The sequence below is a fragment of the Athene cunicularia genome, assembly GCF_003259725.1.
Source record: "Athene cunicularia isolate RWA chromosome 5 unlocalized genomic scaffold, athCun1 chr5_part2, whole genome shotgun sequence".
In the NCBI taxonomy this organism is placed as follows: Eukaryota; Metazoa; Chordata; class Aves; order Strigiformes; family Strigidae; genus Athene; species Athene cunicularia.
Window position 1 is genome coordinate 2,652,926 of NW_020799102.1, and position 25,150 is coordinate 2,678,075.

Consider the following 25,150-nt stretch of genomic DNA (forward strand, 5'->3'; position numbering starts at 1 on the left):
CTGGCAGTTCAGTCCAAGGGCCTTTTAAGTTTTTCTAAACTTTCCTAAACTTCAAGAAAAGTTTTCCCTATTGAGTAGGGTCCAGTTCAGAAATCGCCAGTGTGTTCTAATTCAGCTTGAATTCCTAAATCAAAACAATTAAACCACCTTTCCAAAATCTTCTCCCTTTTCTTTGAGGATTATAATATAGTCTTTAATTCTGGGCTGAGTGAACTCCCATACAGAAGGAAAAACACACGAGACAAAGCTCCTCAGCTGATGTGAATCAGCAGAGCTTCACTGGTGTCAATGAAATCATGCTAGTTTATACATTCTGATTACTTGGCCCTTAACATAACAAGACTTTCCCAGAGCTGTGTGTTTTGATTCTGCTAAATCTTTCAATCCACATATGGATAATATATATATATTTTACTTACACACAGATGTTTTAGTCCCTGGACAGAAACAGTCATTTGGGTGCTGGCAGAATTCCTCTGTGCTAATGTTTTTCTTTCTAAAGTCATACCAGTTACAGTTTTAGGCACAACCAGTGACAAATACAGCAGTGCAACTTTGCTTGGGAACATATCACGAACTGAGAGAAAAAAGGAAAACCACTTTGCTGAATTATAATTTCCCTTGGTGTCACCACTGTAACAAGTCTGCCACAGATAAATGTGTAATAATTCTGTTGTCCCGAGCCATAACTGGCATTTCTGTGGTCATAGCAAAATCTTCCACTTGACTTCGCTGCAGTTGTAGGTTTCCCAGTAGACTGAATTAATAAATATTTGTAGGCTTCTCTGCCATTCTTACCAACTGCCTTTTATCTAGCATCTAGAGTTTCTGCTACAGAAAAAGAAATGGTACAAATACCTCAAGGTATTGATTCTTTTTTGGTATCAATGTTCCCTTGTCTGTGGACAACAAATGTAAAAACAGTCTGGTGGGAATTCTGCTGTTGTTTTAAACTTAGACTAGGATGCCTTCAGCAACTGTGATATATTAGGAGAACAAGATTTTCAACATGAGGTACTTTAAAAATCCTCTCCTAAATTCTTTCTACGCATACTTATTTGTAAATGGCTTTGTTTCCCAGAATATGAAGCAACCAGAACTCGTCAGTGTTTTCACCTGGACCTTTGGGATTAGACCTCCTCTCCTGAGTATTGCTTTATAAACTCATATGGAGGCACATGCTGTGATCTGAAGAACATGGGCTTTGCTTGTGTTCTTAACACTGGAACTAGTCACATTGTCTAGCCTGGACACAGCATCGACTTATTTTGCCTCCTGAAGAGAATCAAAGCATTATCATCCATTACCCTCCAAGAGTGCCTTTTGGGTGTTAGCCCAAATAAAGAGAAGGTCCTTTTCTCCCATGGATCACACATGAAGGGTATCTCATCTGGCTCTCCTTGAAGTGCATAGGCGTTCTGCCATTACGTCAACAGTAAGCTCACAGTTCATGATCTGTAATGTATTTCTTATTTGTTCAACCCGAGCACTTGCTTTTGGTGTTTTCCAGATAAGCAGAAAGTTCAAGAGGGACCCTGATCCCAGTCTCCAAAGTGTTTTCCATGGATGTAATTCCAACAACTTCTGATTTTACACCAGTTGGAGTTCAGAACTAGGCTCAGTATCCTTGCTCCTGCATTTCAACTCTGCTCAGCAGTGAAAAAATGCAGGAGAGAGACTGGTGTGGAGCAAACGGCAGCACTATTGGCCTGTGAATTTTTGCACGTTTTGCTGTTTCCTAATGTTTGTTTGGATTTCACATACTGCCTAGGCAAAATTAATTGCCTGCACATTTCTGAAAATTTAGTCCAATGATCTCTTCTTCTATTTCCTGGACTATGTATGCTTTTGGCTGCCAAAAATAACTCTGAGACAGGTTACATGGAAGCTGGGATTATCCATGGAAAGTAATAGTAGTACTCTCATGCACGAAGAATGAGCAGGCTGCCGATTGTTATATGTTTAAAGGGTCAACAGAAATCTATAAGTGGTCAAGAAACAAGACAAACATCAGCCACCAGTCTGATGGGAAAAGCAACATCCATTAAGTCCATTAAATTTAACATTGAAATCAATGTTTAAACCACAAGAAGTAATTAGTGTAATTCATATTACAGACCTTTGTATTTTTGAAACCAGGTTTAATTATATTGAAAAATGACAGCTTTATTTTCCCTCTATGGGTAGGTTACTACCATGTTCCCGATACTTTTATTAGGGCTGGGTGCCGATATCAGGTTTTTAATGACATTAAGCAAAGTAGTGTTTCGTCCATTTGAGGAACAATAAATCAAGTTAGATTCTTTTTGAATGGAGACAACACAGATCAAGTGGCTTTTAAATCATTTTCCTTTATCACTGTGAAGTAGAGCTGTTCACTTGAAACAGCAGCCCATGAAAAAAAAGTGTAGAGTGATATTTGGATTCCCTGGCTCCCTTTTCCTGCATCAATGGACAATTCATGAGCTACTGCTAAGCTCTGGAAAGGTATCTCTATAATCCTTTGCCAATACAAACTCCACATAACTTTTACAAGGTCTTTCATTATCAGTCTCAGTTTTGAAGATGAAGTGATAGTGTATCTTCTGAGCTTAAAACATTTTAGTCTTGTGGAAGGTGTTGACAAGGATAGTAAATGTGGCTGTGAGGATGCATGTACATAATGTTAATTTTCAGAGTATTTTCATTGGTGATTTTGAGGAAGATAAAATGTTTATCTTATTTTTATCTTCTTGATGTGCCTCCACACTCCTTACTTGGCTCTTCTTTTTCAAGCCCCATTCATCTGCTGCTTCTGTTTAATTGGAGATCTTTATGGGCTACATTTTTGCAAAGCTATTAGGAAAGCTCCTGGAAAAACAGTGATGGCTTCTCTTTCAGCTTCCATTAACACAAAAAGGCTGTGTGGGTATGCAAATAATTGATGTTAAAATTAGTACCTCTTGCTCTGAGACTGTTCCTGGTTCTACCCTGTATTTGGGGTGGAGAAGGGAGTTTCATATTACTGAGCAATGGGCCTCCTTCCTCATCATGCACATGCAGAGAAATAGGAATGTAAATGTTCAGCCTCAGCCTGAGTTTATAACTGAGTGTACTGAAACCACAAGCATGCCCTGATTCTGCTTCTGTGTACCTGCTGAGCAACCCAAAGTGTCTGAGTACAGGAGTGCGTGACTGAAGATTGTGTAGAAAACCATCATGGAGTGCGTAACTACTTGGCTTATCTTGGTGTGTGGTCATTCACTTAAACTGATAACAAAAGTAAAGTAAAACCCACTGACTTTAGGTAGCTTTAAACCGTTTGAAAATATGATATGAAAACCCCATCTGCTCTCTACATCAGAGAAAATAAATCTCAAGAGATGCAAAATATGCGATACTTCCTCATGGACATCACAAGGCCTTGGATCTCACTGTTCCCTTCCTGCTGTGGAGGTCCACATTATTCACCATTGCAGTTACAGTGATATTTACAGGTTTGTCTTCACCCTGGTGCAGGTTAAGGATATGAGTGGAGCAGCGAGACCCCAGGAGAATGCTCTGTCAGATCTTCTAAAGCAAAAGATGAAGCTTCCAAGTAAGAACCCAGGAAATATAATAGGTATTACTGCAAAGAAGGGTGATGAGCCATATTCAAGAATGACACCATCATCAAGCCATCGTGATGTTGATGCAGAAGAAAGGGGGGGAGGTGTGGTATGATTTGAATGATGGGATTGTTTTGTCAACTCTTTTGGTGAAAAACTTGTTTAAACTGGTAGAGAAGGAAGCTCAGTATCTAGACTGAACACTTCTGAGGCGCTCTGTACCAACAGGTGACTGTTATGAAAACAGGAATTCTTTGTACCACTCAGGAGCATTTTGCTGACGGTGAGGATTATGCAGGTACAAGATCTCTTTACGGAGCATGGGAAAATGTCTGTGTGTGAAAAGCAAGAGGGAAGGAGAAGATTCCAGACTCTGCAGAGATTCCCAGCATAGATTACTCTTTGGGCATGTTGATACTGTATGGGTAGATATACACTCATCCTGCCCATGTTATTCACTAAAAAAAATCCTTCTCAGGAGGGATTATTAGCTCAGGCTTGATGCCAATGCAATCACATGGCTTCTGTCAGATTGGAGCGTGGGCAGAGCTTGCTCATGGCTGTTTGCAATATGTGGTGTAAACATACCCAAAGAGTAATAGCAGGTGGTAGCAGAGGAGGTGGGTAGAAAGGAAGGCTTGGAACAAAAGATGTTAAGCTTCATTTGGTGTATGATGAGCCAAATTCATCATTGGTGTAACACCCTGAAGTCAGTGGAGTTACAATAATAAAATTAGTCCAAAGAATCATATCTGTCCCTGGCACTCTGTGCAATGCCTTTGATCTGATGAGGTATATGTCATGGCAACATCTTGCCTGCTGAACTCACAACATGATGCCTCCAGGGTGAAACATCGGAAAAAAACCTCAGAATGGCACTGGGAAGTCATGAGCTAAGTTTTAAATGTACATTTCAGTCTGAAATCCTGGCAGAGTTTTCTTTTCTTCCTGAATATTTACCCCAAATGGTAACAATATAATGAAATCTTTGGCCACACATTCAGTGCTCAAAATGGGATTAATTTCTTTCTGTTTGGCTAGTACAAATAACTGCACATGAAGAGCTTATGCAATAGCAGAGGGGGTTATTTTGTCTTGGCAATGGTTTTGTCTGGAGCGATGGAAGAAACTAAGGTAATATGAATATTGTATTTAGCTTTCTCCATCTACAGAAGAAAAGCCAGTGTTTCATTTGGCACTCTCTACTTATTAAAGTGTTCTTTTGCATTGCTTCCCAGCTTCAGCTTTGCAACTCCTGAGCAGGCCAAAAACAATTCCTCTCACCTCACTCCTACTTTCTTTTAAAAAAAAAAAAAAAAAAAAAAAAAGCTAAGAAAAATCCAACACAAAACACAGAAATACAAACTGAATATTCCTAAGAACAAAGTACACTCTTCTCTCTCATTATTCAGTAAATGCATTCAGAGGTTATATTAGTTAAACCAGATCCTCAGCTGGTTTAAGTTTACCCAGCTTGAATGAGTTCAGTGAAATTGTCTCAGTTTACAGCAGCTGAGAATCTGGCCCTCATTAGTAGAGGGTTTAAACAATACAGGATCAGCCAGCTTTCAGGACTGTGTCTTATCTCAACAACTGAGGTTAGTGGTCTAGGAGGCTGAAATGACTGACCATCAGAAATGACAATTTGTAAGTGCTCAGGGACTTGTCTGCTAAGCAGCTACAGCTCAGGGCTTTTACCCTTTGGGCTGCCCAGAAGCTTATTTTTGGTGTTACTCCATAAGAGGTATAAGCTATTGTCTGTCTCTGTCCTGTCCCCACCCCGATGCTCACTTGTGCTGTGGCGAGAAGGGGGTGCTGCGGATGGTGGCTTTGCTGTGTGCAATGTTCCCTGGGCTTGACATCCTATACCCACGGGGACTGACCCGTGCTTGGCACCAGTGCTGCCTGCACGTCTGTGGCAAAACAGCTTTGTGAGGCCTGAGGCAGAGCTCCTGTAGAAATAAGGATTATACAGGTACGTGTGTGTGCCCTCTGTGCGTTCCTCTCTGCTAGTCCCTGAACCAGATGTATAGCCTGTATGAGGGGGAGGTCTCAAAGTTATTTAACTTCTGCAATTGTGTGGAAAAACACGGAACCAAAGGAAGAAGGAGGCAAAATTCAAATCTACTCACACATTGAGACATGGAAGAGGATTGTTATCCTTTCTGCTTGATAATGGCCTGCTCAGCACATGTAGGTGAGCAGGTAGATAACTAAACCAGCTACCAATTATGCTGTCTTTCTCTAGCTGGCAAAGGTAGCCAGGGGATATGGGAAGAACTGGAGTGTTCTGGGACTGCAGAGGCCAGGGAAAAGAGCTTGGGTTAATGTGGTGGAGCACATTGGGGACCTATGACAGGAGTCTGTAGGAAAGCAGCGTTTACCTGAGTTTTGTTGTTTGAGCAACAACTCTTTGTAGCTGAGGAAACTAGAGGCTGTGTACGTGTCTGGTCCCGGAGAAATGGAAAAAATCCTTTTTATTATCATTTTTGCTTCTATTTATAAACTGTCTGCTTACCAGGCAACTCAAGCAGGTTACTGGGCTTTGAAAAAGCACTGGGGTGCAACAGAACATGTAATTTGCAAGTAATATATCAGACAAAAGTAGTCACTTTTTTCTACTCTTGAAATTTCTCTGAGCAGATCATTTGGTTTTCTGTTGGCTTTTTGTTCAACAATCTTTAAAAAGTTTTTTTTTCTATGTTTTTTTCAACCCCATAGGGAAGCAATTTGATGCAAGTAGCCCACACTCAGTATTCATGATTTGTTGTGTGGCCTCACCGCGATTGGGCAGATGGGTTACATGTTTGGATGAACAAGAAAGCAAGTGCATCTGCCTCAGATGTCACTCCTGAATTTCAAATTCTCACTAACACCCACCATATATGAGACTTTGAAATGCGTTTTGTGCAATTTATTGTTATTCTGATTTGTGTTGGGGTAGTGTGGAGTGATCCCAGATAAGACAGGGCCCAGCATACTTAATTAAGGTATAGACCTTAATAGATGCAATCTATTTGAGTTTGCAACTGAGACAGATAAGGGAGAAGGAGGAAATGGAAGCACAAAGGGGTAAAAGGACTTGGTCAAGGTCACCTCTGTGTTAGTAAAACTTGATCACTCAAATGTTCATGGCAAGTAAATATGAAAGGAGAGCAGTCGGCCAAAGTAAATTCACTTTAAAACCTGAATGAAAATAATCAATAGTATTCACCCACTGTGTCCCAGATGCCTGAATCAATTTGATAACAAACAGTTTGTTCACTTTTTTTTTTAGTTATTTGTAAAGAAGTGGCTTGATTGCCAGTGTGCCTAATTCCAGACATATGCCAATTCCCTAATGGTAATAGAGCTGCACTACTGCATGCCAAGACTGAGGCAAATACTCAGCTCTTTCCTGCTAGATTTTTCCCAGAAGATCTGCAGTCAAATCCCCATTTAACAACTATCAGACAAACATATGCACTGCTTCGTGGATCCACTTTCTATTCAGTGTAAACATGTAACAGTAGCTTGGTTCCTGAACCACAGTTATGGCCCTGTTTCTAAGCACGTGCTTTAGCCTGCCTGCATGTAGCATCCAAGTTCAGTGGCACTGGGGTGTTTGCTGGGAGTCGTTTGTGCTGCGGCACGTGGGACTGCTTCCCCTTCTAGTGGTCTGCACCTAGTCCCCCTCCCAGGAGGCTTCGTTAGCCTGCTGGAGGACACTGCAAGAGGGTGAGCTCGGCAGAAGCTCTCTGGGCACTTCTCTGGAAACGAACACTGGTGCTTCTGGTCTCTCAGCTCAGAGGGGCTCCCAGGCACAGCAGCTGGGCAGATGTGGAGGCACAGGGAGCATTTAGAGAGACATGGGCACAGATTTTCTGCTGGTCACTGCCACAGTCATCCTGCAAGTTGGTCTTGCTGTAGCAGACACCACACTGGGGCTGAAACCCAAAATACTCAGCAATTGCATCAGTCCTCAAACTGATACTGATATCAGTGGAGTACAGGTACCTCAAAACACAGGGGGGCCTCTTTGCATGATGATTTGGCCCATTCTACATATTTTTTTTTTCTTTTATTAGCAAAGGCTATATATTACCTTTGCATTAACAAGTGCTGTGTATTTTTAAATTTTTTTCATTTTCTATTACTTAGATTACATTTACCTTTAAGACAGTGAGTTCTGATTATAGTTTGTTTGAAATTTTCAAAATAAGCAGTCTATTTCCATTGTTTTTTCCCCAAAGCAACAAGAAACTGAATATCATTTGGAGTACTGGGTATTTGTGAGACAAATACACCTTTCTGCAAGTTATCTGTCCTATAGTCTACCAACTCTGGAGATTTTTGCAGTACTAAGAACATAATATTGTGAATTTGTGATTGTAGATAATTTGGTCCCAAACATTAGATATTTCCTACACTTAATCACTATCTGCAGAAGAGTTGTTCATTAGGTCTTTGCAGATTCATATTCCTTTGCCCATCTTGCTAGATTTACATCAATCCCATAGTGTTGTTTTTCCATCCTCTTTGAAAATTAAGTCACCGTGTCAGTGATTCATGTGGAAAATAACACATGCATTTCATCTTCTTTTGGCTGGCTTGCTCAGGTGAACGACTACCCTTTGCTGAAAGCCAACCAAACCATGAAGGTCTGAACTAATGCTGTTGCAGAAAAGGGATGTTTTTGGTACTGAAACTCCCAGGAAAGAGTCTGATATAGCCTGAATAATAGAAACTTGCTATGCTACATATTTTACTTGCATGGATGTCTTTATTAATTAAAAGTTAAAAGACAACTGTTTCTTTCTATGCTCTGTCTTCTGCTCTGTGCAGAGCATGAATAACCTATTCCTACCTTCATTCATTTTTTGTAACTACTATGGCTATTACTGTTTCATGTAAGAAACCATGGAATTACTTTTGAATATTTACCACGTAATTAAAGGATATAAAATACTATCCTATAAGCATCTTCCCTGTTAAACATGTATGGTCATAAAATATTAAGGGAAGCTAGATCAATCTATTGAAGATTCTCACATATGAAAGTGTTTTTTGTAGGTCACAGGAATTTATAAAAGAACTTGCAGCATATTATAGAGCTCTGAGCTGTATGACCATGTTATACCCCTGTGGATGTGACAAAATTATGCTCATCGGGTAACTGGCACACAACTGAATCTTTACATAGAAGAGTAAAACTTGATGTTAAATAATGCCTAAAAGCAAATATAAAGCCCCTTGTCTCCTTCAAATGGCATCCTCCCAGGAAATGCAAAAAAATCAATATATTATAGTACCTTATGATCTCACTAAAGTGATTCAACACAACAAAATTTCAATGACAACATCTCTTTTTTCTGACTTGTCTTTTCTTTTCTCTCTGAATGGCACTACTAGGTTTGGATTTTTTAAAATTCTTTTCCTTAGGACTACGTTGGGGAAGGCAGTCTGTCCTGAGGAAAAATCATATGGTGTGTTAAACTATTGGAGATTAACAGAGGCCAAGAAATTAATGAATACCATGGACTGTATAGCTCTAGCCTGGGGAGGGGAAAGACCTATGCCATACTAGGCTGGCAAGTCTACCCCTGGGACTTGTGGGATTTCCTACCATAGATGTCTGCATTTTTGTCGTCTATCTTCTGTTGATTTTTCACGGAACAAAGGTTGTACCTTTCCTGTTAAATTGCGTTATAGGTACCTTATACAGGAAGTGTAGATGGCTTATACTTCCCAGTCATATCAATTTTTATGTCTGCCTGAATGGGATTATTGCTTTGACCTCCAGAAGATGTTATACTTATTTACATTTGAGTTAGGCACTGATCACCTCCTTATGGTTTCACTGCAGAAAGGTGGTGGCAGTGAGCAGATAAATCTCAAAAGACACGCTTCATCTGCCTGATCTCTGGTCTCACTTCTGCCCTTAGAAATAGTGCAATAGTTCAAGTTTATAGCCTTTGTGGATTAGAAAAGCACCCTTATGTTGTTGAAAAGAGAAAATGTCCATAGACAGTATTATTGACAGTTATTACTGTTGCATCACTGAAGACCAGGGCTCATTGTGCTAAGTGCTGTGCAAATGTGTTTAAGAGGACTTCCCTGCTATAAACAGCAATATTTTTGTTAGAAGTAGAAGGTCTTATTATTCTTATGACCCTCTTTGCTGTATTTCACAGCTCAAATAGCACATGGGCAGTCATGCCTTAGTAGCGTTCAGGAGAACCAACTTTAGACAGGCACATTTTTGTCATGTGAGTACTTCTTTACATCTTCTGTCTCCACAGTGTATGGAGTTTTGCTGTCTTTACTACAAGGGCAATTTACCATACTCCACATTTTCAAAAAGGAACCATCTGAAGAAAACAGAGTGAAGAAATCTAAGTAGATCAAAACAAACATTTGAGGTTATCTTATTTTCAAAACAAATTATTTGGATCTGTATCTTTTGATCTTTTAGAATAATGGTCAGATTAATCTGTGACTGACTTATTTAGAAGACACTACAGAAATACTGGAATCAGCAGATGCCTCTAACTGTATTCTAATCGGAAAACAAAGTTCTTTACTCTTTCTGTAGTTTTAGTCTAGTGATACAGAATGCCCCTAACAAACACATGGCTATTTGAACAGCTAAGGACCAAAAGGTGCTATAAGTATTCTAGAAAGACAGTGATGGGAAAGACTGAAAGATCGGGTATACTTTCCATCCCTGTTTTTTTTTACTGGAACATATTTTCTTTCTCCCCATCCTTTCTTCCATGACAACTCTATTACACATTACAAACTATTCTGTCTTTACTGTGTTCAGCTCTGGGGCCCCCAGCATAAGGAGAAGGCCATGAAGATGATCGGGGGCTGCAGCACCTCCCCTGTGAGGACAGGCTGAGAGAGTTAGGGGTGTTCAGCTGGAGAAGAGAAGGCTCCAGGAAGACCTTATAGCAGCCTTCCAGTACTTGAAAGGGGCTACAGGAAAGCTGAGGAGGGATTCTTTATCAGGGAGTGTAGGGATAGGATGAGGGGTGATGGTTTAAACTGAGAGGGTAGATTCAGGTTAGATACAAGGAAGAAATTCTTCCCTGTGAGGGTGGTGAGGCCCTGGCACAGGCTGCCCAGAGAAGCTGTGGCTGCCCCCTCCCTGGAAGGGTTCAAGGCCAAGTTGGATGGGGCTTTGGGCAACCTGGGCTGGTGGAAGGTGTCCCTGCCCAGGGCAGAAGGGTTGGAACTAGATGATCTTTAAGGTCCCTTTCAACCCAAACCATTCTGTGATTCTATTGTATTATTCTATGCCTTGATCCATTCATGGTCTAGGGCTTCTTTCAGTCCTTTCCAGCAATACTGCAGCCTGGCCAATTATTTTATTGTGTTGATGCATCATTTTCTTTTCCCTTTGACCAACTCTTATCTCACAACAGCCTCCACATTTTCTTTGGTGTGTCCTCTTCAAAATGGAGAGTTCATAACAAGGTCAGCATCAGTAAGAAAGGTAAGTATGGAGTGAGTGGAATGCTAGTCTGTGCTCAGGAGCCTCCTTGCCCTTTGCAGAAAGAATCTGTCACATTTGCTCAAATTTAATCAGTTTTTAATGGACTTCTTTATTAGTTGCTCAGCTGTTCACTTCCAGACAGCTAGAAAAGATAGTTCTCGTAGTAAGATGTTAGTATTACGTGGTTATGCACAACTTCAGAATGTCTGACTTTGTATCTTTCTCTTTTTTGGTGGATTAGGACCACTTGAAATTTATTCAGTAATATCTGGGCTTAAGAAGTGGGAATCTGAATGAGATCTCTGTCTCTAGAGCAGATTTTCTGAGTGCCCTTGGGTGACTCAGTTGCTTGTCTCTGTTTCAGCTCTCTCTCTGCCAGACTGATGTAATATTACATGCCTAATATAGGTGCTGAGGAAATAAATTAATGGATGTCTGTGAAGCATGCAGATCACTGATGTACAGACTGGTACTTCTGAGAGACGCTAGCAGAAAGCTTGTTGGGAATAGAGGTTGACTTGCCAGGTGGGAGCGTGAGAAAACTGTCCAAGAAGTGGACAAGAGGCTGGCAAAAGGAAGCAGGAGAGACCCTGGAAAAATTAGGGCTCATATAACAAAAGGCATTCATGACCTGTTAAGGAAACTATAAAGAAATCTGAAGTTTGGATGTTCCCTTCAAATCTGGACACTTAGAGCTCTCAGATAATGCCACCAAAGTTGAGTAGGAAAAGTCTAAAGGAAGATCTCCTGGAAGTCACTCAGGCACACAGAAAAATCTAGACACAAATATCCACATTAAATAAGCCCTGAAAAATGCACACAAACATAATCCAATGAAAAGCTACATTGTAATCCTTCCTGTATTAATTATAGTACATATACAAAAACTGCAATGAATTCTGCAGGGAATGTGAGAATGTAGGTGCCTATTCAGATTGGAAGTCATTAAAAAAAAAGAACTTCTAATAACAAGTGGATCCTAACGTTTTTTGAAATAAGTAAAATAAGAAAGGGAGCAGAGGGAGTGAATTGCATAAGGAGTGGAAAATCCTGAACCCATGCTGGCCCAAAAGAAGTGTCAGAAAGAAAGAGCTCCTTTAAGTAAAAACGCTCCCAAATTAGACCTTTGTCTGACCAATTCAATAAGAAAGGAACAGGGAATAAGGAAAGTCATTCAAACGCATTCATTAAGTTGCCAGAGAAATGCTTATTAAAGAAACCCTCATCTTGATTCCTTTTTTTTGGGGAGGAGGGAAAAGGAGAAGGAAGGGAAAGACTCTTTTTTTAATTTAACATTAATTCTTCAGAGGCATTATTCCTATTATTCCTTCTATTCTGACTTGCTGCATTTGAAAAATATGTTGTCTTTTAAATAGATTTATTTCGTTTAACAGTATTTGACATCCTTTTTTCAGGAGTTCATTCATTTTTTCAGTTTATTTCTTTAACATGTATTTGTTTAAGTGGCTTCCACTGTATTAATTGATGTGTTTGTGTCTGTTCAGAGCAAATGCATTCTCCTCACAGGGATTTTAACAGGCATTTGTTTAAGTGGGTTTTGCTTTTCTGTGTCTATTTCTGCTTGTTTTTCTGGTAGAGAAGGAGACATTACTAACATGCAGCCGACATAATGAGTCCCATTAACTCCCAATTCAGCTTGCTTTTTGACCACCTCTCTTTTAATGACTGTACTTTTCTTGACTGCAAAGTTTGGGGAATAGGAAAACTGTTCGCTCTGCTGGATTTTAATACATGTTTACATCCTGATTTGCAGAACAGCACCACCTCTCAATTAATGCTACTCTTAGCCTTAAAGGAGCACTTGGTAATAAATAAATAAATGTGAGCCTGTGTGTATTGGAAAAGTGTGGCGTGAACCAGAATTTTTACAAAAGCTGCTGAGCATTTTTAGAGACTAAGCAGCATTTGTGTTCTAATATTTTAAAGCTTTTCCATTGATCTCCTGTTAACTGAGAAGCAAGAATTAACCTCAATGACAGTGCTAGTAGCTCTGCAGTCTATTTTGGCCTGTTCTTTAAGTAAAAAGAGCAACCTAGATGAGAATTTTGTGCTTCACTGGATATTGAAAGATGAGGCAATAAACTGCTAAACTTGAGTAATCACACACTCCCAGAGGAATGCCTCAAATGGGGTTGGTCAAAAACCTTGAAATTCTAGCCTTCTGCACACTGCCTGGGCTTTAACATTTGATGAGAGTCATTATAGTGGGGGACTGAATACAAGTGTCTTCTGATTACAGACCTTCCATTAAAAGTTCCCACCAGTGTGCCTTTCCATAGAGAAGCGTCAATGGGATTAAAATCTCAATTCACCCCAGTCAATTCTCCAGTAACACGATTTCATTAGAGGCAGGCAGGGAGGAAAATGGACTAGAAAGCACTGAAACAGCTGGTGTATAAATTATAAAGTGTACTTTCTACTAAGTGAACACACCTTCCGCTCAGCCACATTACTAATTAATGTGTAGGGTAGCCGATTTTATGTAAATTGTATTCTTCCTCTCTCCTGTGCTTTGGTTAACAACAGGTTCTTCTAAATCTTGGAAAAAGAAAGATTATGCAAAGCTATCATCATATGAAAATAACGTATTAACATACTGCCTGTGAACTGTATCCAATCAGTTCCTTTTCACTGGCGTGTGTACAAAACAATTAAAATCAAATTTATATTGCACTTCTTTAATATATTCTGGCATTAATATAATCAATGAACAAGTGTTAAAAAGTCTTACAGGCCTATTCTGCTTTAAAATGATATGTTTGTTCTCAGGGTTAGTGGATATTTTCAGCTTCTTTAAAAGGACACTAGAAAAGGAAAGTTCTAGCTGTATGAACGTGACTCCAGCAGCCATCAGTTCATGTGGAGTCTGCCTCATTTTAATGGCAGCCTGTTGTGTTAATTTTTTTTATGTGGTGTCTTTACTCCCAGACTCTGTCAGCTGTTCTCCATGTTACCTGCAGCATATTTGTTTTAAATTATTAGATGTTGCTGAATAATTGCTCATAAAGGTTATGAGACCACTGAATTATCTGGATGACCCGCGGGCTGGTTGTGCTACCAGCTGTTCTGGTGTCAGGCAGACGCATGCAGCCACACACCCAGGAGCGGGCTCTGTTTGCATGCCTGCCAAACCCCAGTATTTCACCTGGTGACTGAGGGACAGCTCACATGCCATCGGTATTTCCTTATTTTCCAAATTTCATGCTCTTAGGCTGTTTCCCTGTCTGTTTTCCTTGCTGCTTTTTGGTATACTTTCACGTGAGATCAGATATTTTGTCACTGCTCTCAGTGGAGCAGGCTAGAAGATCTCAGAAACCAGCAAATTGGTGAAAGGGTATAAAACATTTTTGTCAGTCACAGGGCTGGAATGTCTATCAAGAGGTTATTTATTCTGTCTTCAGCCATATCTGCATCTCCCCAGGAACAGTCTCCTTTCAAACACCTCTGTCAACCTCACACCTCCTCAGGCAGTCTGTCTCAGTGCTTCTCTAGCTTTACTGTTCCTTAACATCTCTCACTGTAGGTAAGCCCATTTCTTGTCCTATTCACTAAGGACATGGAAGAGATGACTCTCTTCCTTGAATCTGCCTTTTACTTATTTTGAGACTCTGTCCTCCCTCAGACACATACACAAATAGAATAACTCTAGTGCCCAGCCAAGAAGATTCTTGAAACCATGATCATGAATCTGCAAATGATTTTTTTCCCCCTCTCCCGGCAGTGCTGACCCTGCCTACAAAGACACATCCCTCTGAGGAGACCAGAAGAGAATGTATTTCCTGTGAGAAATAAATAAGATCCTCATACCAGTTCTGAGCCTTTTTCTCGATCAAAATTACTCTTTATGCTAAGAGGCAATTGAAAATAGAGACTGTGAGCACATGTGGGTGAGCAGGCTAGTCTTGCATAGTCCTAATGTGTTACAGCCCTGTAACCTACTCTTGCTTTCACGAAGAGAATTCTTTTTCTTTAACTTAGTGTTGAATCTTATGATTTTGTAAGTGAAAGGGAAGGGGTCTGTGCATGGTCCCTCCTTGACGATTGCGCTTGTACAGAATTCTGTGGTGCCTTTCCAGATGTGGAAAGCGTGTTGTTGAAGTCAGTGAGCATGATGCTAGAGTACGCGCCATGGAATTGAGTCCATAAAATCCTTTCCGCAGCATGTGGATTCTTTACGGTACGGGGAGGGAAGTTGTGACAGAGACAGTTTGTCCACTGAAAACTAAGCTGAGACCATAAGCTCACTTCAGTTTGGACCAAAGGATAGTAATAAACCATGGAGGAAATGTCAGTGCCTTTCCATTAAGTGACCCCATGTCATCCTTATTTACAACTTCCTAACAACGATTTTAGCCATATGGCCTATGTGATTGGCATAATTCCATTTTGAAATTGCAGGTCTGAATTCTTGAAAGTATAAAGGGTTGTGCATTTAAATATCCAACCTGTCAGGAGCAAAACTGTGGGATACTTCTAGGTTATGGTGTGTGCAATAAAAACAAAGCCACCTGGAAAAGCATGGATTGGGAATTTGGTACCAAAACTCGTTACCAAAAATGGCTTTTTAGACTTTCACCTTGGGTTTTTTTTTTCCTCCTCAGCCTTTGGCAGCAAAGCTATGAAATGAAGGTGGAAGAAGAATGCAGAGGAGAGAAAAGAATGCTAGGATTCATTGCTAAATACTTTCTTTCTGTCCCTCATTTCCCACTAGATGATTGGGAGTGCAACCAAGCCAAGCAGCTGACTGATGGTATACCTTATACTGAGCACTAGGTCAGACCTGTTGCAACTTTTTCCTCCTTGATGGTGTTGATTGCCTAGGTGGTATCTCCAGACCGGCCCTGAACCATGAGACTGAGGACAGGTTCATCTGTAGTTGCTCATAGGAAGAGAGCAGGTACAAATTCCGACCTTGGCTGCAGTGGTGGAAGCCCATTAACTGGGCCCAACCTAATGTCAGCAAGAACTGCACGTAGCCAAGGAGGTTGCTATATAGAGCCACAAATTACAGTAGTTATCTTCCCTGATTGCTCAGCACTTGAGGCAAATATTCTCTATCTCACTCCCTTTTGCTCTAACTCACTGTCAGACCCTTCTCTGCTGGCTGATGGACAGCCTGGTGCCACTCTCTCCAAGTCTGTTAGGACTTGGTGGTGCTGTCGTGGTGCTCTAAGAACTCACTAAAGGAAAGAGAGAAGACACAGCAGACTGGTACCCATGTTTGTTTTCCCACTTAGAGCATCAGAACAAATGCTCTGTTGCCCTTTCACCAAAAGGGTGAACCATGGCAAAATAGAAACAGTCAGAGTGCCGAAAGGGATAGGCTGACCCAGGTCTTCAGCCTTCTGGCACCTGTGGCAAAAATTCTACAGACCAAGGTGAATAAGGAGCCTCTGAAGGTGATCCCCCAAATGGCTCAACAGGGCTTAACGGTGGCTTGTCTGGTCATTTGCTGTATTGCTCTTTTTGGAGGGGACGTGTATGGAAAGATAAGTTTTAGATACGATTTTCTAGGCAGCTCAAAATATGGTTAGAAAGGAGAAATGAATCATCTTTTTCTTTGAGTGGTGTTATCAGGAGGGTTGAAAAATGACAATTAGGTTCCTCGGTGATTTGGAGGTTGGACATCTTCAGTCAAGGAGATTCTTGCATTCCTGTAATTTTTACAAGAGTTTTTTTAATGAGTGCTGTATTGTTTGTATCAGTGTTTGCTGGATTCATGGGAAATTATCCCATTCATCTCCAGTGGATACTGCATAAGACTCAAAATGAGAAACAGCTCCATAAAGCTTGTTAGGATTTTTTTTTGTGATAAGGAAAATGAAAAAGATGGTTGTAGTTACATTTTAATTACATGAATTGAATATCCACATTGTCTAGGACCTAGAATATCTCTAGCATAATGGAAGATAGCAAAAAAATGGGATTAGAGCAGATGTGAAGAAAAGATCTCAGGCTGAAATAGTGATATAGAGAGGATAACCAATCGTGACAAAACCAAGCAGAAATGGTTGAAGTTGTCTAGCTTTAGGGGACGTTTAGTTTCTTAGCACAAATTGCCTGTAATAGATTTTAATTTCTGCATGCGTTCTGTAATTATTTTTGTTTCGATGTAACTGTGAAATTGAGTGTTTTGCTTCTACTGTTATCAGGTCACTTCCAAAAATAAAGTGTATCTCAGAGAACAGCAATATTATTATTATTATTCAAAGACTACGTGTTTGGACAATTATGCAAACATCGTCTTACTGTCAGTCAGTAAAAACCTTTCCCAGAATATCTGAGACCCTTGAATTAACTAGACTTTTCCTCTGCTCCTCTGAATGCCACCTTGCAAGGGGGCTATCTCCTGCCCAAACCCACACTAAAAGTCCCCCATCACTGTACATCCAGGTCACTTTGCCATGCAGCTGTCCAGCTGAGTGGTCTTCTGCAATGAACAGGAGTGTTGCTCCTCTAATTACTGAGTACAAGCTTATATTGTACCGTTCTGCAAACTTTATATGCTGTTGTAGCAAAAGTCAACTGACTCATATGTTGTAAAAAGTGTGAAATGTACTGTAAGCAGCACTGCTACCCTGAAGGAAGTACAGTTTCTGTGGCCTAACCCCAGAGACATCAGAGGCTGACTTCCCATTTCCGTCGTGGTTGAAAGTTTAGGAGCAGTCTATATGAAAGCAGCTGGAGAAAAATGGCCTGGTGGGGGGGAAAAAAAAAAAAAAGCAACCAACCCAACCAAAATGTAATGATGCTAAATTTAAACAAGACTGATTTTTTTTTTTTCCTCCCTAAGTACTCTTAATGGGAATAAAACGGTTTATCTTTTCAGATCTGTGTATTTCTGCAGAAATCTGCCATTGGGAAAAGGTTGCAAAAATTCTGGCCACCATGTAAATCCCACACTGAAGACTCACTTGGGAAGAAGAAAAGGCACAAAATTTTGTGCTGGCACTCTAAAAGTGAAGGTGAGTGTTGACCTACCTATGCACTAATGAGAACAAAGCTAAACACCCAAATTTCATTGCGAAGGAAACCAGTGTTGTGTCAGCCAAAGCTGCCTTGATTTTTAGGAATGTGGAGACCTTTTCTCGCTTTGTGTATTCTTACTTCCTGGTGAACAGGAATGCATAAAAATGGAAGGGTTGGCATTAAAATCCTCTGTCTTTGTGCCCCCCCGGCTACACACCCTGTGTGTGTGGTACTCAAAAGGGCACGTGCGTCCCACAGGGAGGAGGAATATTCAGCATGCTACAAATGGCTTTGAACCAGCTGCACATCACACAACCACCCTGCTGAGCCACTGGATCTAGGTACTCTTGCTGGGACAAGTTCATCTACGACTGTATGGGGAGCTGCTTAATTGAGCCTCATTACTTCAATTTCCTACTGACACTGTGCACCCTGTGAGGCGCTGCTCAGGCATGCGTCAGGGGCAGGGGACTGAGCAGCTGCCATTTTTCACATGGAAGCAGTAGAGGATGAGTGACAACAGTGCCTCAGCCCAGCACTGTTGCCTCCACGGTTAGTACCACTTGTAAGGAGGAGCAAGCTGCTAATTTGACTCCCACTAGCCAGGAGGAGGCACCTGCACTGACCATTGCAAAGTCCTCTGATGGGCCTTTGGCTGTAGAGGGTGGTGCAGTCCTGACAAACTGCCAGTGGCAGGTATTGCCTTCACCCCTTTTGGATCTCTGGTAATCTACATGTTTGTGCCCTTTTAAAGAAGGGTTCATGCTTGGAAGCATCTCAGCTAAAACTTCCAAAAGAGGAGTATTTCCTTATTTTAATATTTCTTCTTTATGTAAGTTGTGTAACCTGCACCTCCAAGGTCAGTCAAGCATTGCTCCAACGGCTCCAGCTCTGATTCTGTTTCTTCAAGCACACAAGCTCACAGGTAGACATTAGCCCTCCTGTTCATCCCTGTTCCTGTGGAAGTCCTGATTCCCTGCTGAGAGCTTTGTTTGTATGAATAGTCTTATTTTCTTACAGCCATTCTTCCAGTTCTTTGATCGATGTATTGTACTCAGTTTTCATTGTTAAAGGGGACATTATGGACTTTTGCTCCTGTAGGTAAATATGCAGTGTCTGCCACTTAATGTCAATGTTTCCAGAATACTACAAAAGCTGTCAGAGGAATTAATCACTTTTTGATTTCCATGGGACAGTGGGCAACATGTGAGAGAGAACTTAGGCAATGATATCCGTTATTATCACCCTTCTGAAACTCACCACTGCTGAGTGAAAATGAGCTTTGTGAAGGTAATCAATCACTGGTCACCACATGTGTTCCCTCAGTATAACATTAAGGGTAAAACTCATCACTTTGAACAGCATCAACACAGTCTTGTGTAACACCAATTCTCACTCACCCACTTTTGGAGGGGAGATGAAAGAGGTATCTGTTTACCCAGGATATTCTGGCTTTGCATTTCACCACTCCCAGTGCAAGTAATGACTTGCTGGACAACCCTCAGACTAGCCAGACAAGGACTTTCTGTGCTGCAAGGTGGCATGGAGCTATCATAGCTCTGCACATTGAGTGAGAAGTCAGATAAATTATAACACCCAGCATCACAGCAGTAAAAATGACAAAAATGAATACCATAGTACTACAGAGAGTTCCTTCCTTTGCTGCTGGCTTTAGATAGGTAGTATGTAGTCAATTCATAGAATAAGAAATTATTTCAGAACATCCGTTATACCAGAATGTTGTGTTACCCCCAAAAAACCCTATGTAATTTCTCCCAGAGGGTGTTTTAGAATTGGTGAGGCATAAATTCAGGTAAATGGTGGTGTCCATTATGTTGGGCCCTACACATTGGACATTTGGCAACCCAGAGACAAAAGATACGAAAGGGCTCTGTTTGGAAGCAGAGGTTTCTTGTTTGGCAGCACCCAAGAGCAGAGTTAAGCTGGTCAAGGCATTTCAGTTTGGGTCTGTCTTCTCTGCTTATGTGTATGTAAAGGTGTCCAGGTGATTTTCATGGCACAGGCTTTGCAGGCATGCGTCCTGTCACCGGAGACTAAGAAACAGTGGCAGGTGATCACAAAGAGAATTAGCTCATGTATTTTGACAGGTGAAGCTAAATAAAATGAAATAATTTGACAGGAAGTGAAGCCAAAATTCAACAAAGGAATAGACTTGCAGGAATATCAGGTTACCAGAGGGGAAAAAAAACGTAGGAGGATATGAAATGTATATACAAATAAATAAATAAAGATAGATACACATAGATATCTTTGTAAATCTGCTTCAACCTCAGTAGTTCAACTAGCTCAGAGTTCTTTGTCTCTTGGCCTATTTGGGTAAGGCAGTGCTACTATCACAGTAAGCACTTCCACTTCCTAACACAAAGTAAGGGGACTCTTTGTGACTGCTCTTCCCTAAGGGAAGAAAGAGAAATGCTATCTGGGGCACAAAAGCAAAAGTGGATTTCTTAGCATATGGTCTTTTCCAGTATGAGCACAGACAGCTTTCTGTGCTAGGGAAACAAGGGAGAGCTTTGCAACTAGTATTACCAAGTGGCTAGAGACTTTCTTGACACTGTGTTGCTGGAAAAAAAAAAAAAAAGAGAGACAAGCAAAGGATAAAATTTATCCAAAATTACAGCAAAGAAATGCCTAACCTTTGCACTAGAAAAAGAAAAAACCTTCACAGGCAGTGTGGAAAATGACGGTGGAGTTTTCTCATTAAAGATGCTGACAACATAAAAGTAGAAAAGGCAGCATGTCAATACAGCTGTAGCTGGTCACAGCAGTGAATAGCTGGCCTGTTCTGAGGACCACTATTGTGATCCCTGGGAACAGTGTGCAGATGTGTGGCAGTACCCAGCCCGATTAGTTTGTACCAGGCTGCAAGCCTCCAGCCAAACAGCCTGCCGTTTAGTGGTACACGTCCCTTGGCTGCACACAGCGAACATGGGCCATCTGTGAGAAAACAGGATCCCCCTCCTGGGCCTGGGCAGCGGCAGTGACACCGCCCAAGCACTCTGCTGGACCACAGGCTGGCACGCAGTCAGGTCCAGGAGGGCAGGGGTTATAGCCCTAAAGGCAACGCTGAGATCTGCCTTTGATACCTGGATACTCAGAGCCCCAGGAGTTTGCCTGAAGAAGCACAATCTCATGTGTCAGCGGCACTGAGACGTACAGGAGATGGGCTCTCCAGTATGAGGGTAGGTGGGAAGAGTACATGTCACTGAGGCAGCTGAAGAGAGTTTGTTTTTGTATGTATTTGGAAAGGTAAAAGTTTGATTTTAGGAAAGGATTTGGAAAGGTAAAAGTTTGAGACCTGAGCAGAGGACTTCTAATATGAATAGGTTTGTTTTCTTTCAGAAAGTGTTTTTTAATCTGTTTTGTTCTGAAAAATATTGTTTATTAAGCACTTTGTTGTTATTCCTGTTGTTTAGACTTTGTTATGGATGTGTACGAAAAAATCCACTTGTTATCTGCTTTACTTGGATGAATTGCTACCTGACGTTAACAGGAAATGTAGGCAGAGTCCTGCAGGAGTCATCCTCTGCTGTAAGTGTGCAGTATTATTAATCACTTTAAAATGTTTCATGGCTCTCAGAGTTGCCAAGATCTCTTTTAAGTCTGAACTGAGTGTGAAGCAATGAAGTAAGAAGGTCCACTTGAGTTTGAAGAGAGCTATTCCTACAGGAGCTCTAGGAATTGCAAGCTGCTCTATTAGTCTCATTTCAGGCCCACAGACTGCAAAGGTTTGTGGCCAAGAAACTGCCAAAATGCTACAGAAGGTACATTTTCATTTGGAATTTGCCACAACAATGAGCCTGGCACCAAAAACGGTGGTGTGAGGGAAGGTGGGAAAAGAGTGACACCTTATCCCCCACCAACAGGGACGTGTGGCTCTTCTGCCCGTGTTCCTCACGTGGGTGGCCCTGACAGCAGCGCTCTGGTCCCACTTGCCATCCTTCCTGGCCGGGACCTGCCTGCCACAGCCTCTTGCCCAGGAGCTTTTCCCGACAGCACATTTGTAGCAGCAGCACGGACTTCAGGGCTGGAGCTATGGGCCAGTTTGCAAGTGGGGAGAGCAGAGACCTGTGGGAACGCAACAGGGGTAGCAAAAGAAGCAAGTGCAAGTCAGGAGCTCCCTTTTCCTCTGTGGCCTGGAGGGGCAGGTGGCTCTGACCCAGGCTTACCAAAGTAAAGGCTTGTGGAAATGGGTCGCCTCAAGGACACGGTAATAAGCCAGTTATTGCCAATGGTTGACTAAATTTACACCTATGTGTGCTGTCAAATTTGAGCTATTGCTGGCCAGATTGTGTAGTAATGTGGAGATGGGAAAGGAGGGCATTTCTATCAGCCAGGATAAAGTAACGTTAGAAGTGATTTTAAAAAATAACACTACTGTGGAATTTGCCTGACACAAACCTCAGGCTCACCCTGATGTGGAGACATGAGGCACTGTGTAGCTTCAGGGAAATAAACAACCAACTGCCCTTAAACCCATTCAACATGAAAGGACTTTGCTATTCTTCCCTGAACTAGACATTGAAAAAAAGGATGATGACGAGATAAAGCGTTATAAAAATATCCTCTTTCAGGACCTGTTGTCACAGCTTGACTCAGCTATGAGGGAAGTACCCTTGATATTATTTCTGTGTTCAAATGCTTTAGACATTTATCAGAGAGATTGAGGTGGAATACTTATGAGTCAGGTGGAAGATCCTACTTAGCTTGCCTCAAACTTAAGGCCAACAGTCTTTGGAACTCTGTTCCTGCAATCCAGCCAGCACAGGTCTTGTATCTGACATGGAGGTCTGCCCCACCATTGCACTTATACACAGACTGGTAAGCTAGAAAAGCAAAAAGTATATGAATTTCAGATTTAACCTGACTTCTGCTCTGTTATTTAAGGATCATTTTGCACTCTCTCCATCACATCCCTTTGAGCAGAAAATTAATGGTTAATTTTGCAACCATTCTTGTTAATAGGCGTCTTTTTTTTACAGAATCGTAAATCTTGCAGAGAAATGAAAAGCAAGAAAATAAAGATGTATTAGGTCCACATTTTCAGATACCCTAAGTGAGCTTTTGCTGTGTGGGAGCCATAGAAACACACAGGCTTTTTTCCCTCACCAGCAGAGCTATTCAGCCGGAAGCTAGGCTGATTTCAAACCAGTTTTTGCCAAAGACTGCTGGTACCTCCAACCGAGATCTGCTGGAGGGTGCAGGCTTAATTATGAAGTATCTTCCCTACAGCTGCAGAACACTAATCCTGATTCACCAGAGTCCAGTGTCTTTGTTTGGTTATGGAAACTGTTTTGGGGGTATTTCAGCATTAATCTAACCCTGATCTGAGCCATACGATGGACATAAAGTAGGCTTGGAATACATTTGATGCTCTTAATGTGCACAGTCAGGACACCTTTTCTTTTTGGCATACCTGTCTACAAGCTTATCAGCCAGCGTAATGATGAGTTCAGCTCAGCACTTTGTTGCTATTTCAACTGGACATGAGGTCTTATCAAACTACACATGTGAATTGTGTAAAGTACAAGTGATTTTTCTTCCAAGGGAAGAACATTGCGTGACAACAGTCACCTAGTACGTTCCTTCCAGTAGCATCACATTGTCAACACAGACACGCTTTTACACCTTGCTGCATTGATGTTACTTTGCTGGGCAACAGTTTCACCTAAATCAGTGGCTTCACACAAAGTTAAACTGGCCCCTTGGTGAAGAGTGAAAGGCGGGTTGTACTCTGTGTTAGCCGGGATCCAACTATTCATTCTTCAGTAGTGAAATAGTACCTATCTCTCATTTAGTCAACAGCCATTACCTGCAGACATTTCAGTTTCGTATGAATTGTAAGGTCTGTGGCCCTGAAAGTGTATTTCAACGTTTGGAAAAGACTTAAGACTAAATTAGGCACCATGGTGAAAGGATTTAGTTTTTCTAGAAATCTCTGTGACTTCTGTAACATCCCTACCTTTACTGCTTAGACGAAAATAGCTTTTTAAAGTTGAGGAACTTCTTGAGACTTGAATGTGACTAAACTGAGGAGAAAAAGAACATTCTTTCTTCCAGAAGTTTTTCAGGATTCTTTCCTTATTCTGTTACCATGTGTTGAACAAATCATTATAATGTATGTTTTGTTTAGTGAACTATAGATGTGTCACAAGTCTAATTAAAATCTGAAAGCACTGCTTTTATATCATTTATAATACCATAAAAGCAGACAGTATCATAAATGAAAGTGATTTGATCTGAAAGTTCTTCAAGCCCAGGGCAAGGAGGCCCTGAATTATTTGGAAATTTTGAGTTAAAACAGAGGATAGGTATTTATTATTTTAAAAAATAATTCCACCTCTCCCATAATCTTAGGTGCTGTGGCCATTATAAATGAGAATTAATTTTGGTACACAAGTAGCAGAATGGAACACAGACACAGTGTTTTGAAAAACTACCCTGGAATGATATTAAAAGCCTAAAATCTGTATGCCAGAATTGCTTGCTCACCCTCAATCCACCTTGTAGTTTTCAAACTTAATGAAGCTATGAGAAACTTCAACTCGAGGTGGGAGAACCCTCCTTTGGAAACCTAAGGCCTCTCTTGTATTTATATTAAAACCTTTTTACAACAATCTGTAATATAGAGAGTTTTTGTCTCATACAACCAAGAGGTTGATAGCTTCTTCTCCCCACTCATTTACATTTAGGGATGACTGTGGTTTTAATGAAACAGAATATTCCAAATACTAATGGATCTTAAATTGCTTATTCTTACCAAGAGGTAATCCAAATAGCACATTTGCTTCAAGTGGTATAAAGTGATGAGTTAATTCATGTACTTGTGTCAATTGCTTCAAGATACTGAGAATTAGCCGCATTAGTGATATGCTGCTTTTTTTTTTTTTTCTTTACATATGTGAAGGAAAGTGCATATGAATGGAGATCGATTTAACCTCTACTGTAGAGAGGAGGGGAGAAATCTGGCGGATGTCCTACAAATGTCATTGACAAGGTAAGAAAGATCTTCCTCTTGACAGTCTCTTGCTCTTCCTTGTACTTATGCTTGAGCTACTTAAGATTTCTCGTG

General features: G+C 41.0%; 1 protein-coding gene across 4 annotated transcripts in view; it reads left to right on the forward strand.

Annotated features, from left to right (window-relative positions):
• The window catches only part of LMO1 (LIM domain only 1), a 280,622-nt gene that overhangs the window by 176,671 nt on the left and 78,801 nt on the right, over positions 1 to 25,150 (forward strand). For all 4 annotated transcript variants that reach the window (XM_026850403.1, XM_026850402.1, XM_026850404.1 and 1 more), the window contains 3 exons: positions 17,918 to 18,053; positions 21,495 to 21,609; positions 24,986 to 25,075. The gene's annotated coding sequence lies outside the window, so the exon portion shown is untranslated. The remainder of the gene's footprint in view (positions 1 to 17,917; positions 18,054 to 21,494; positions 21,610 to 24,985; positions 25,076 to 25,150) is intronic.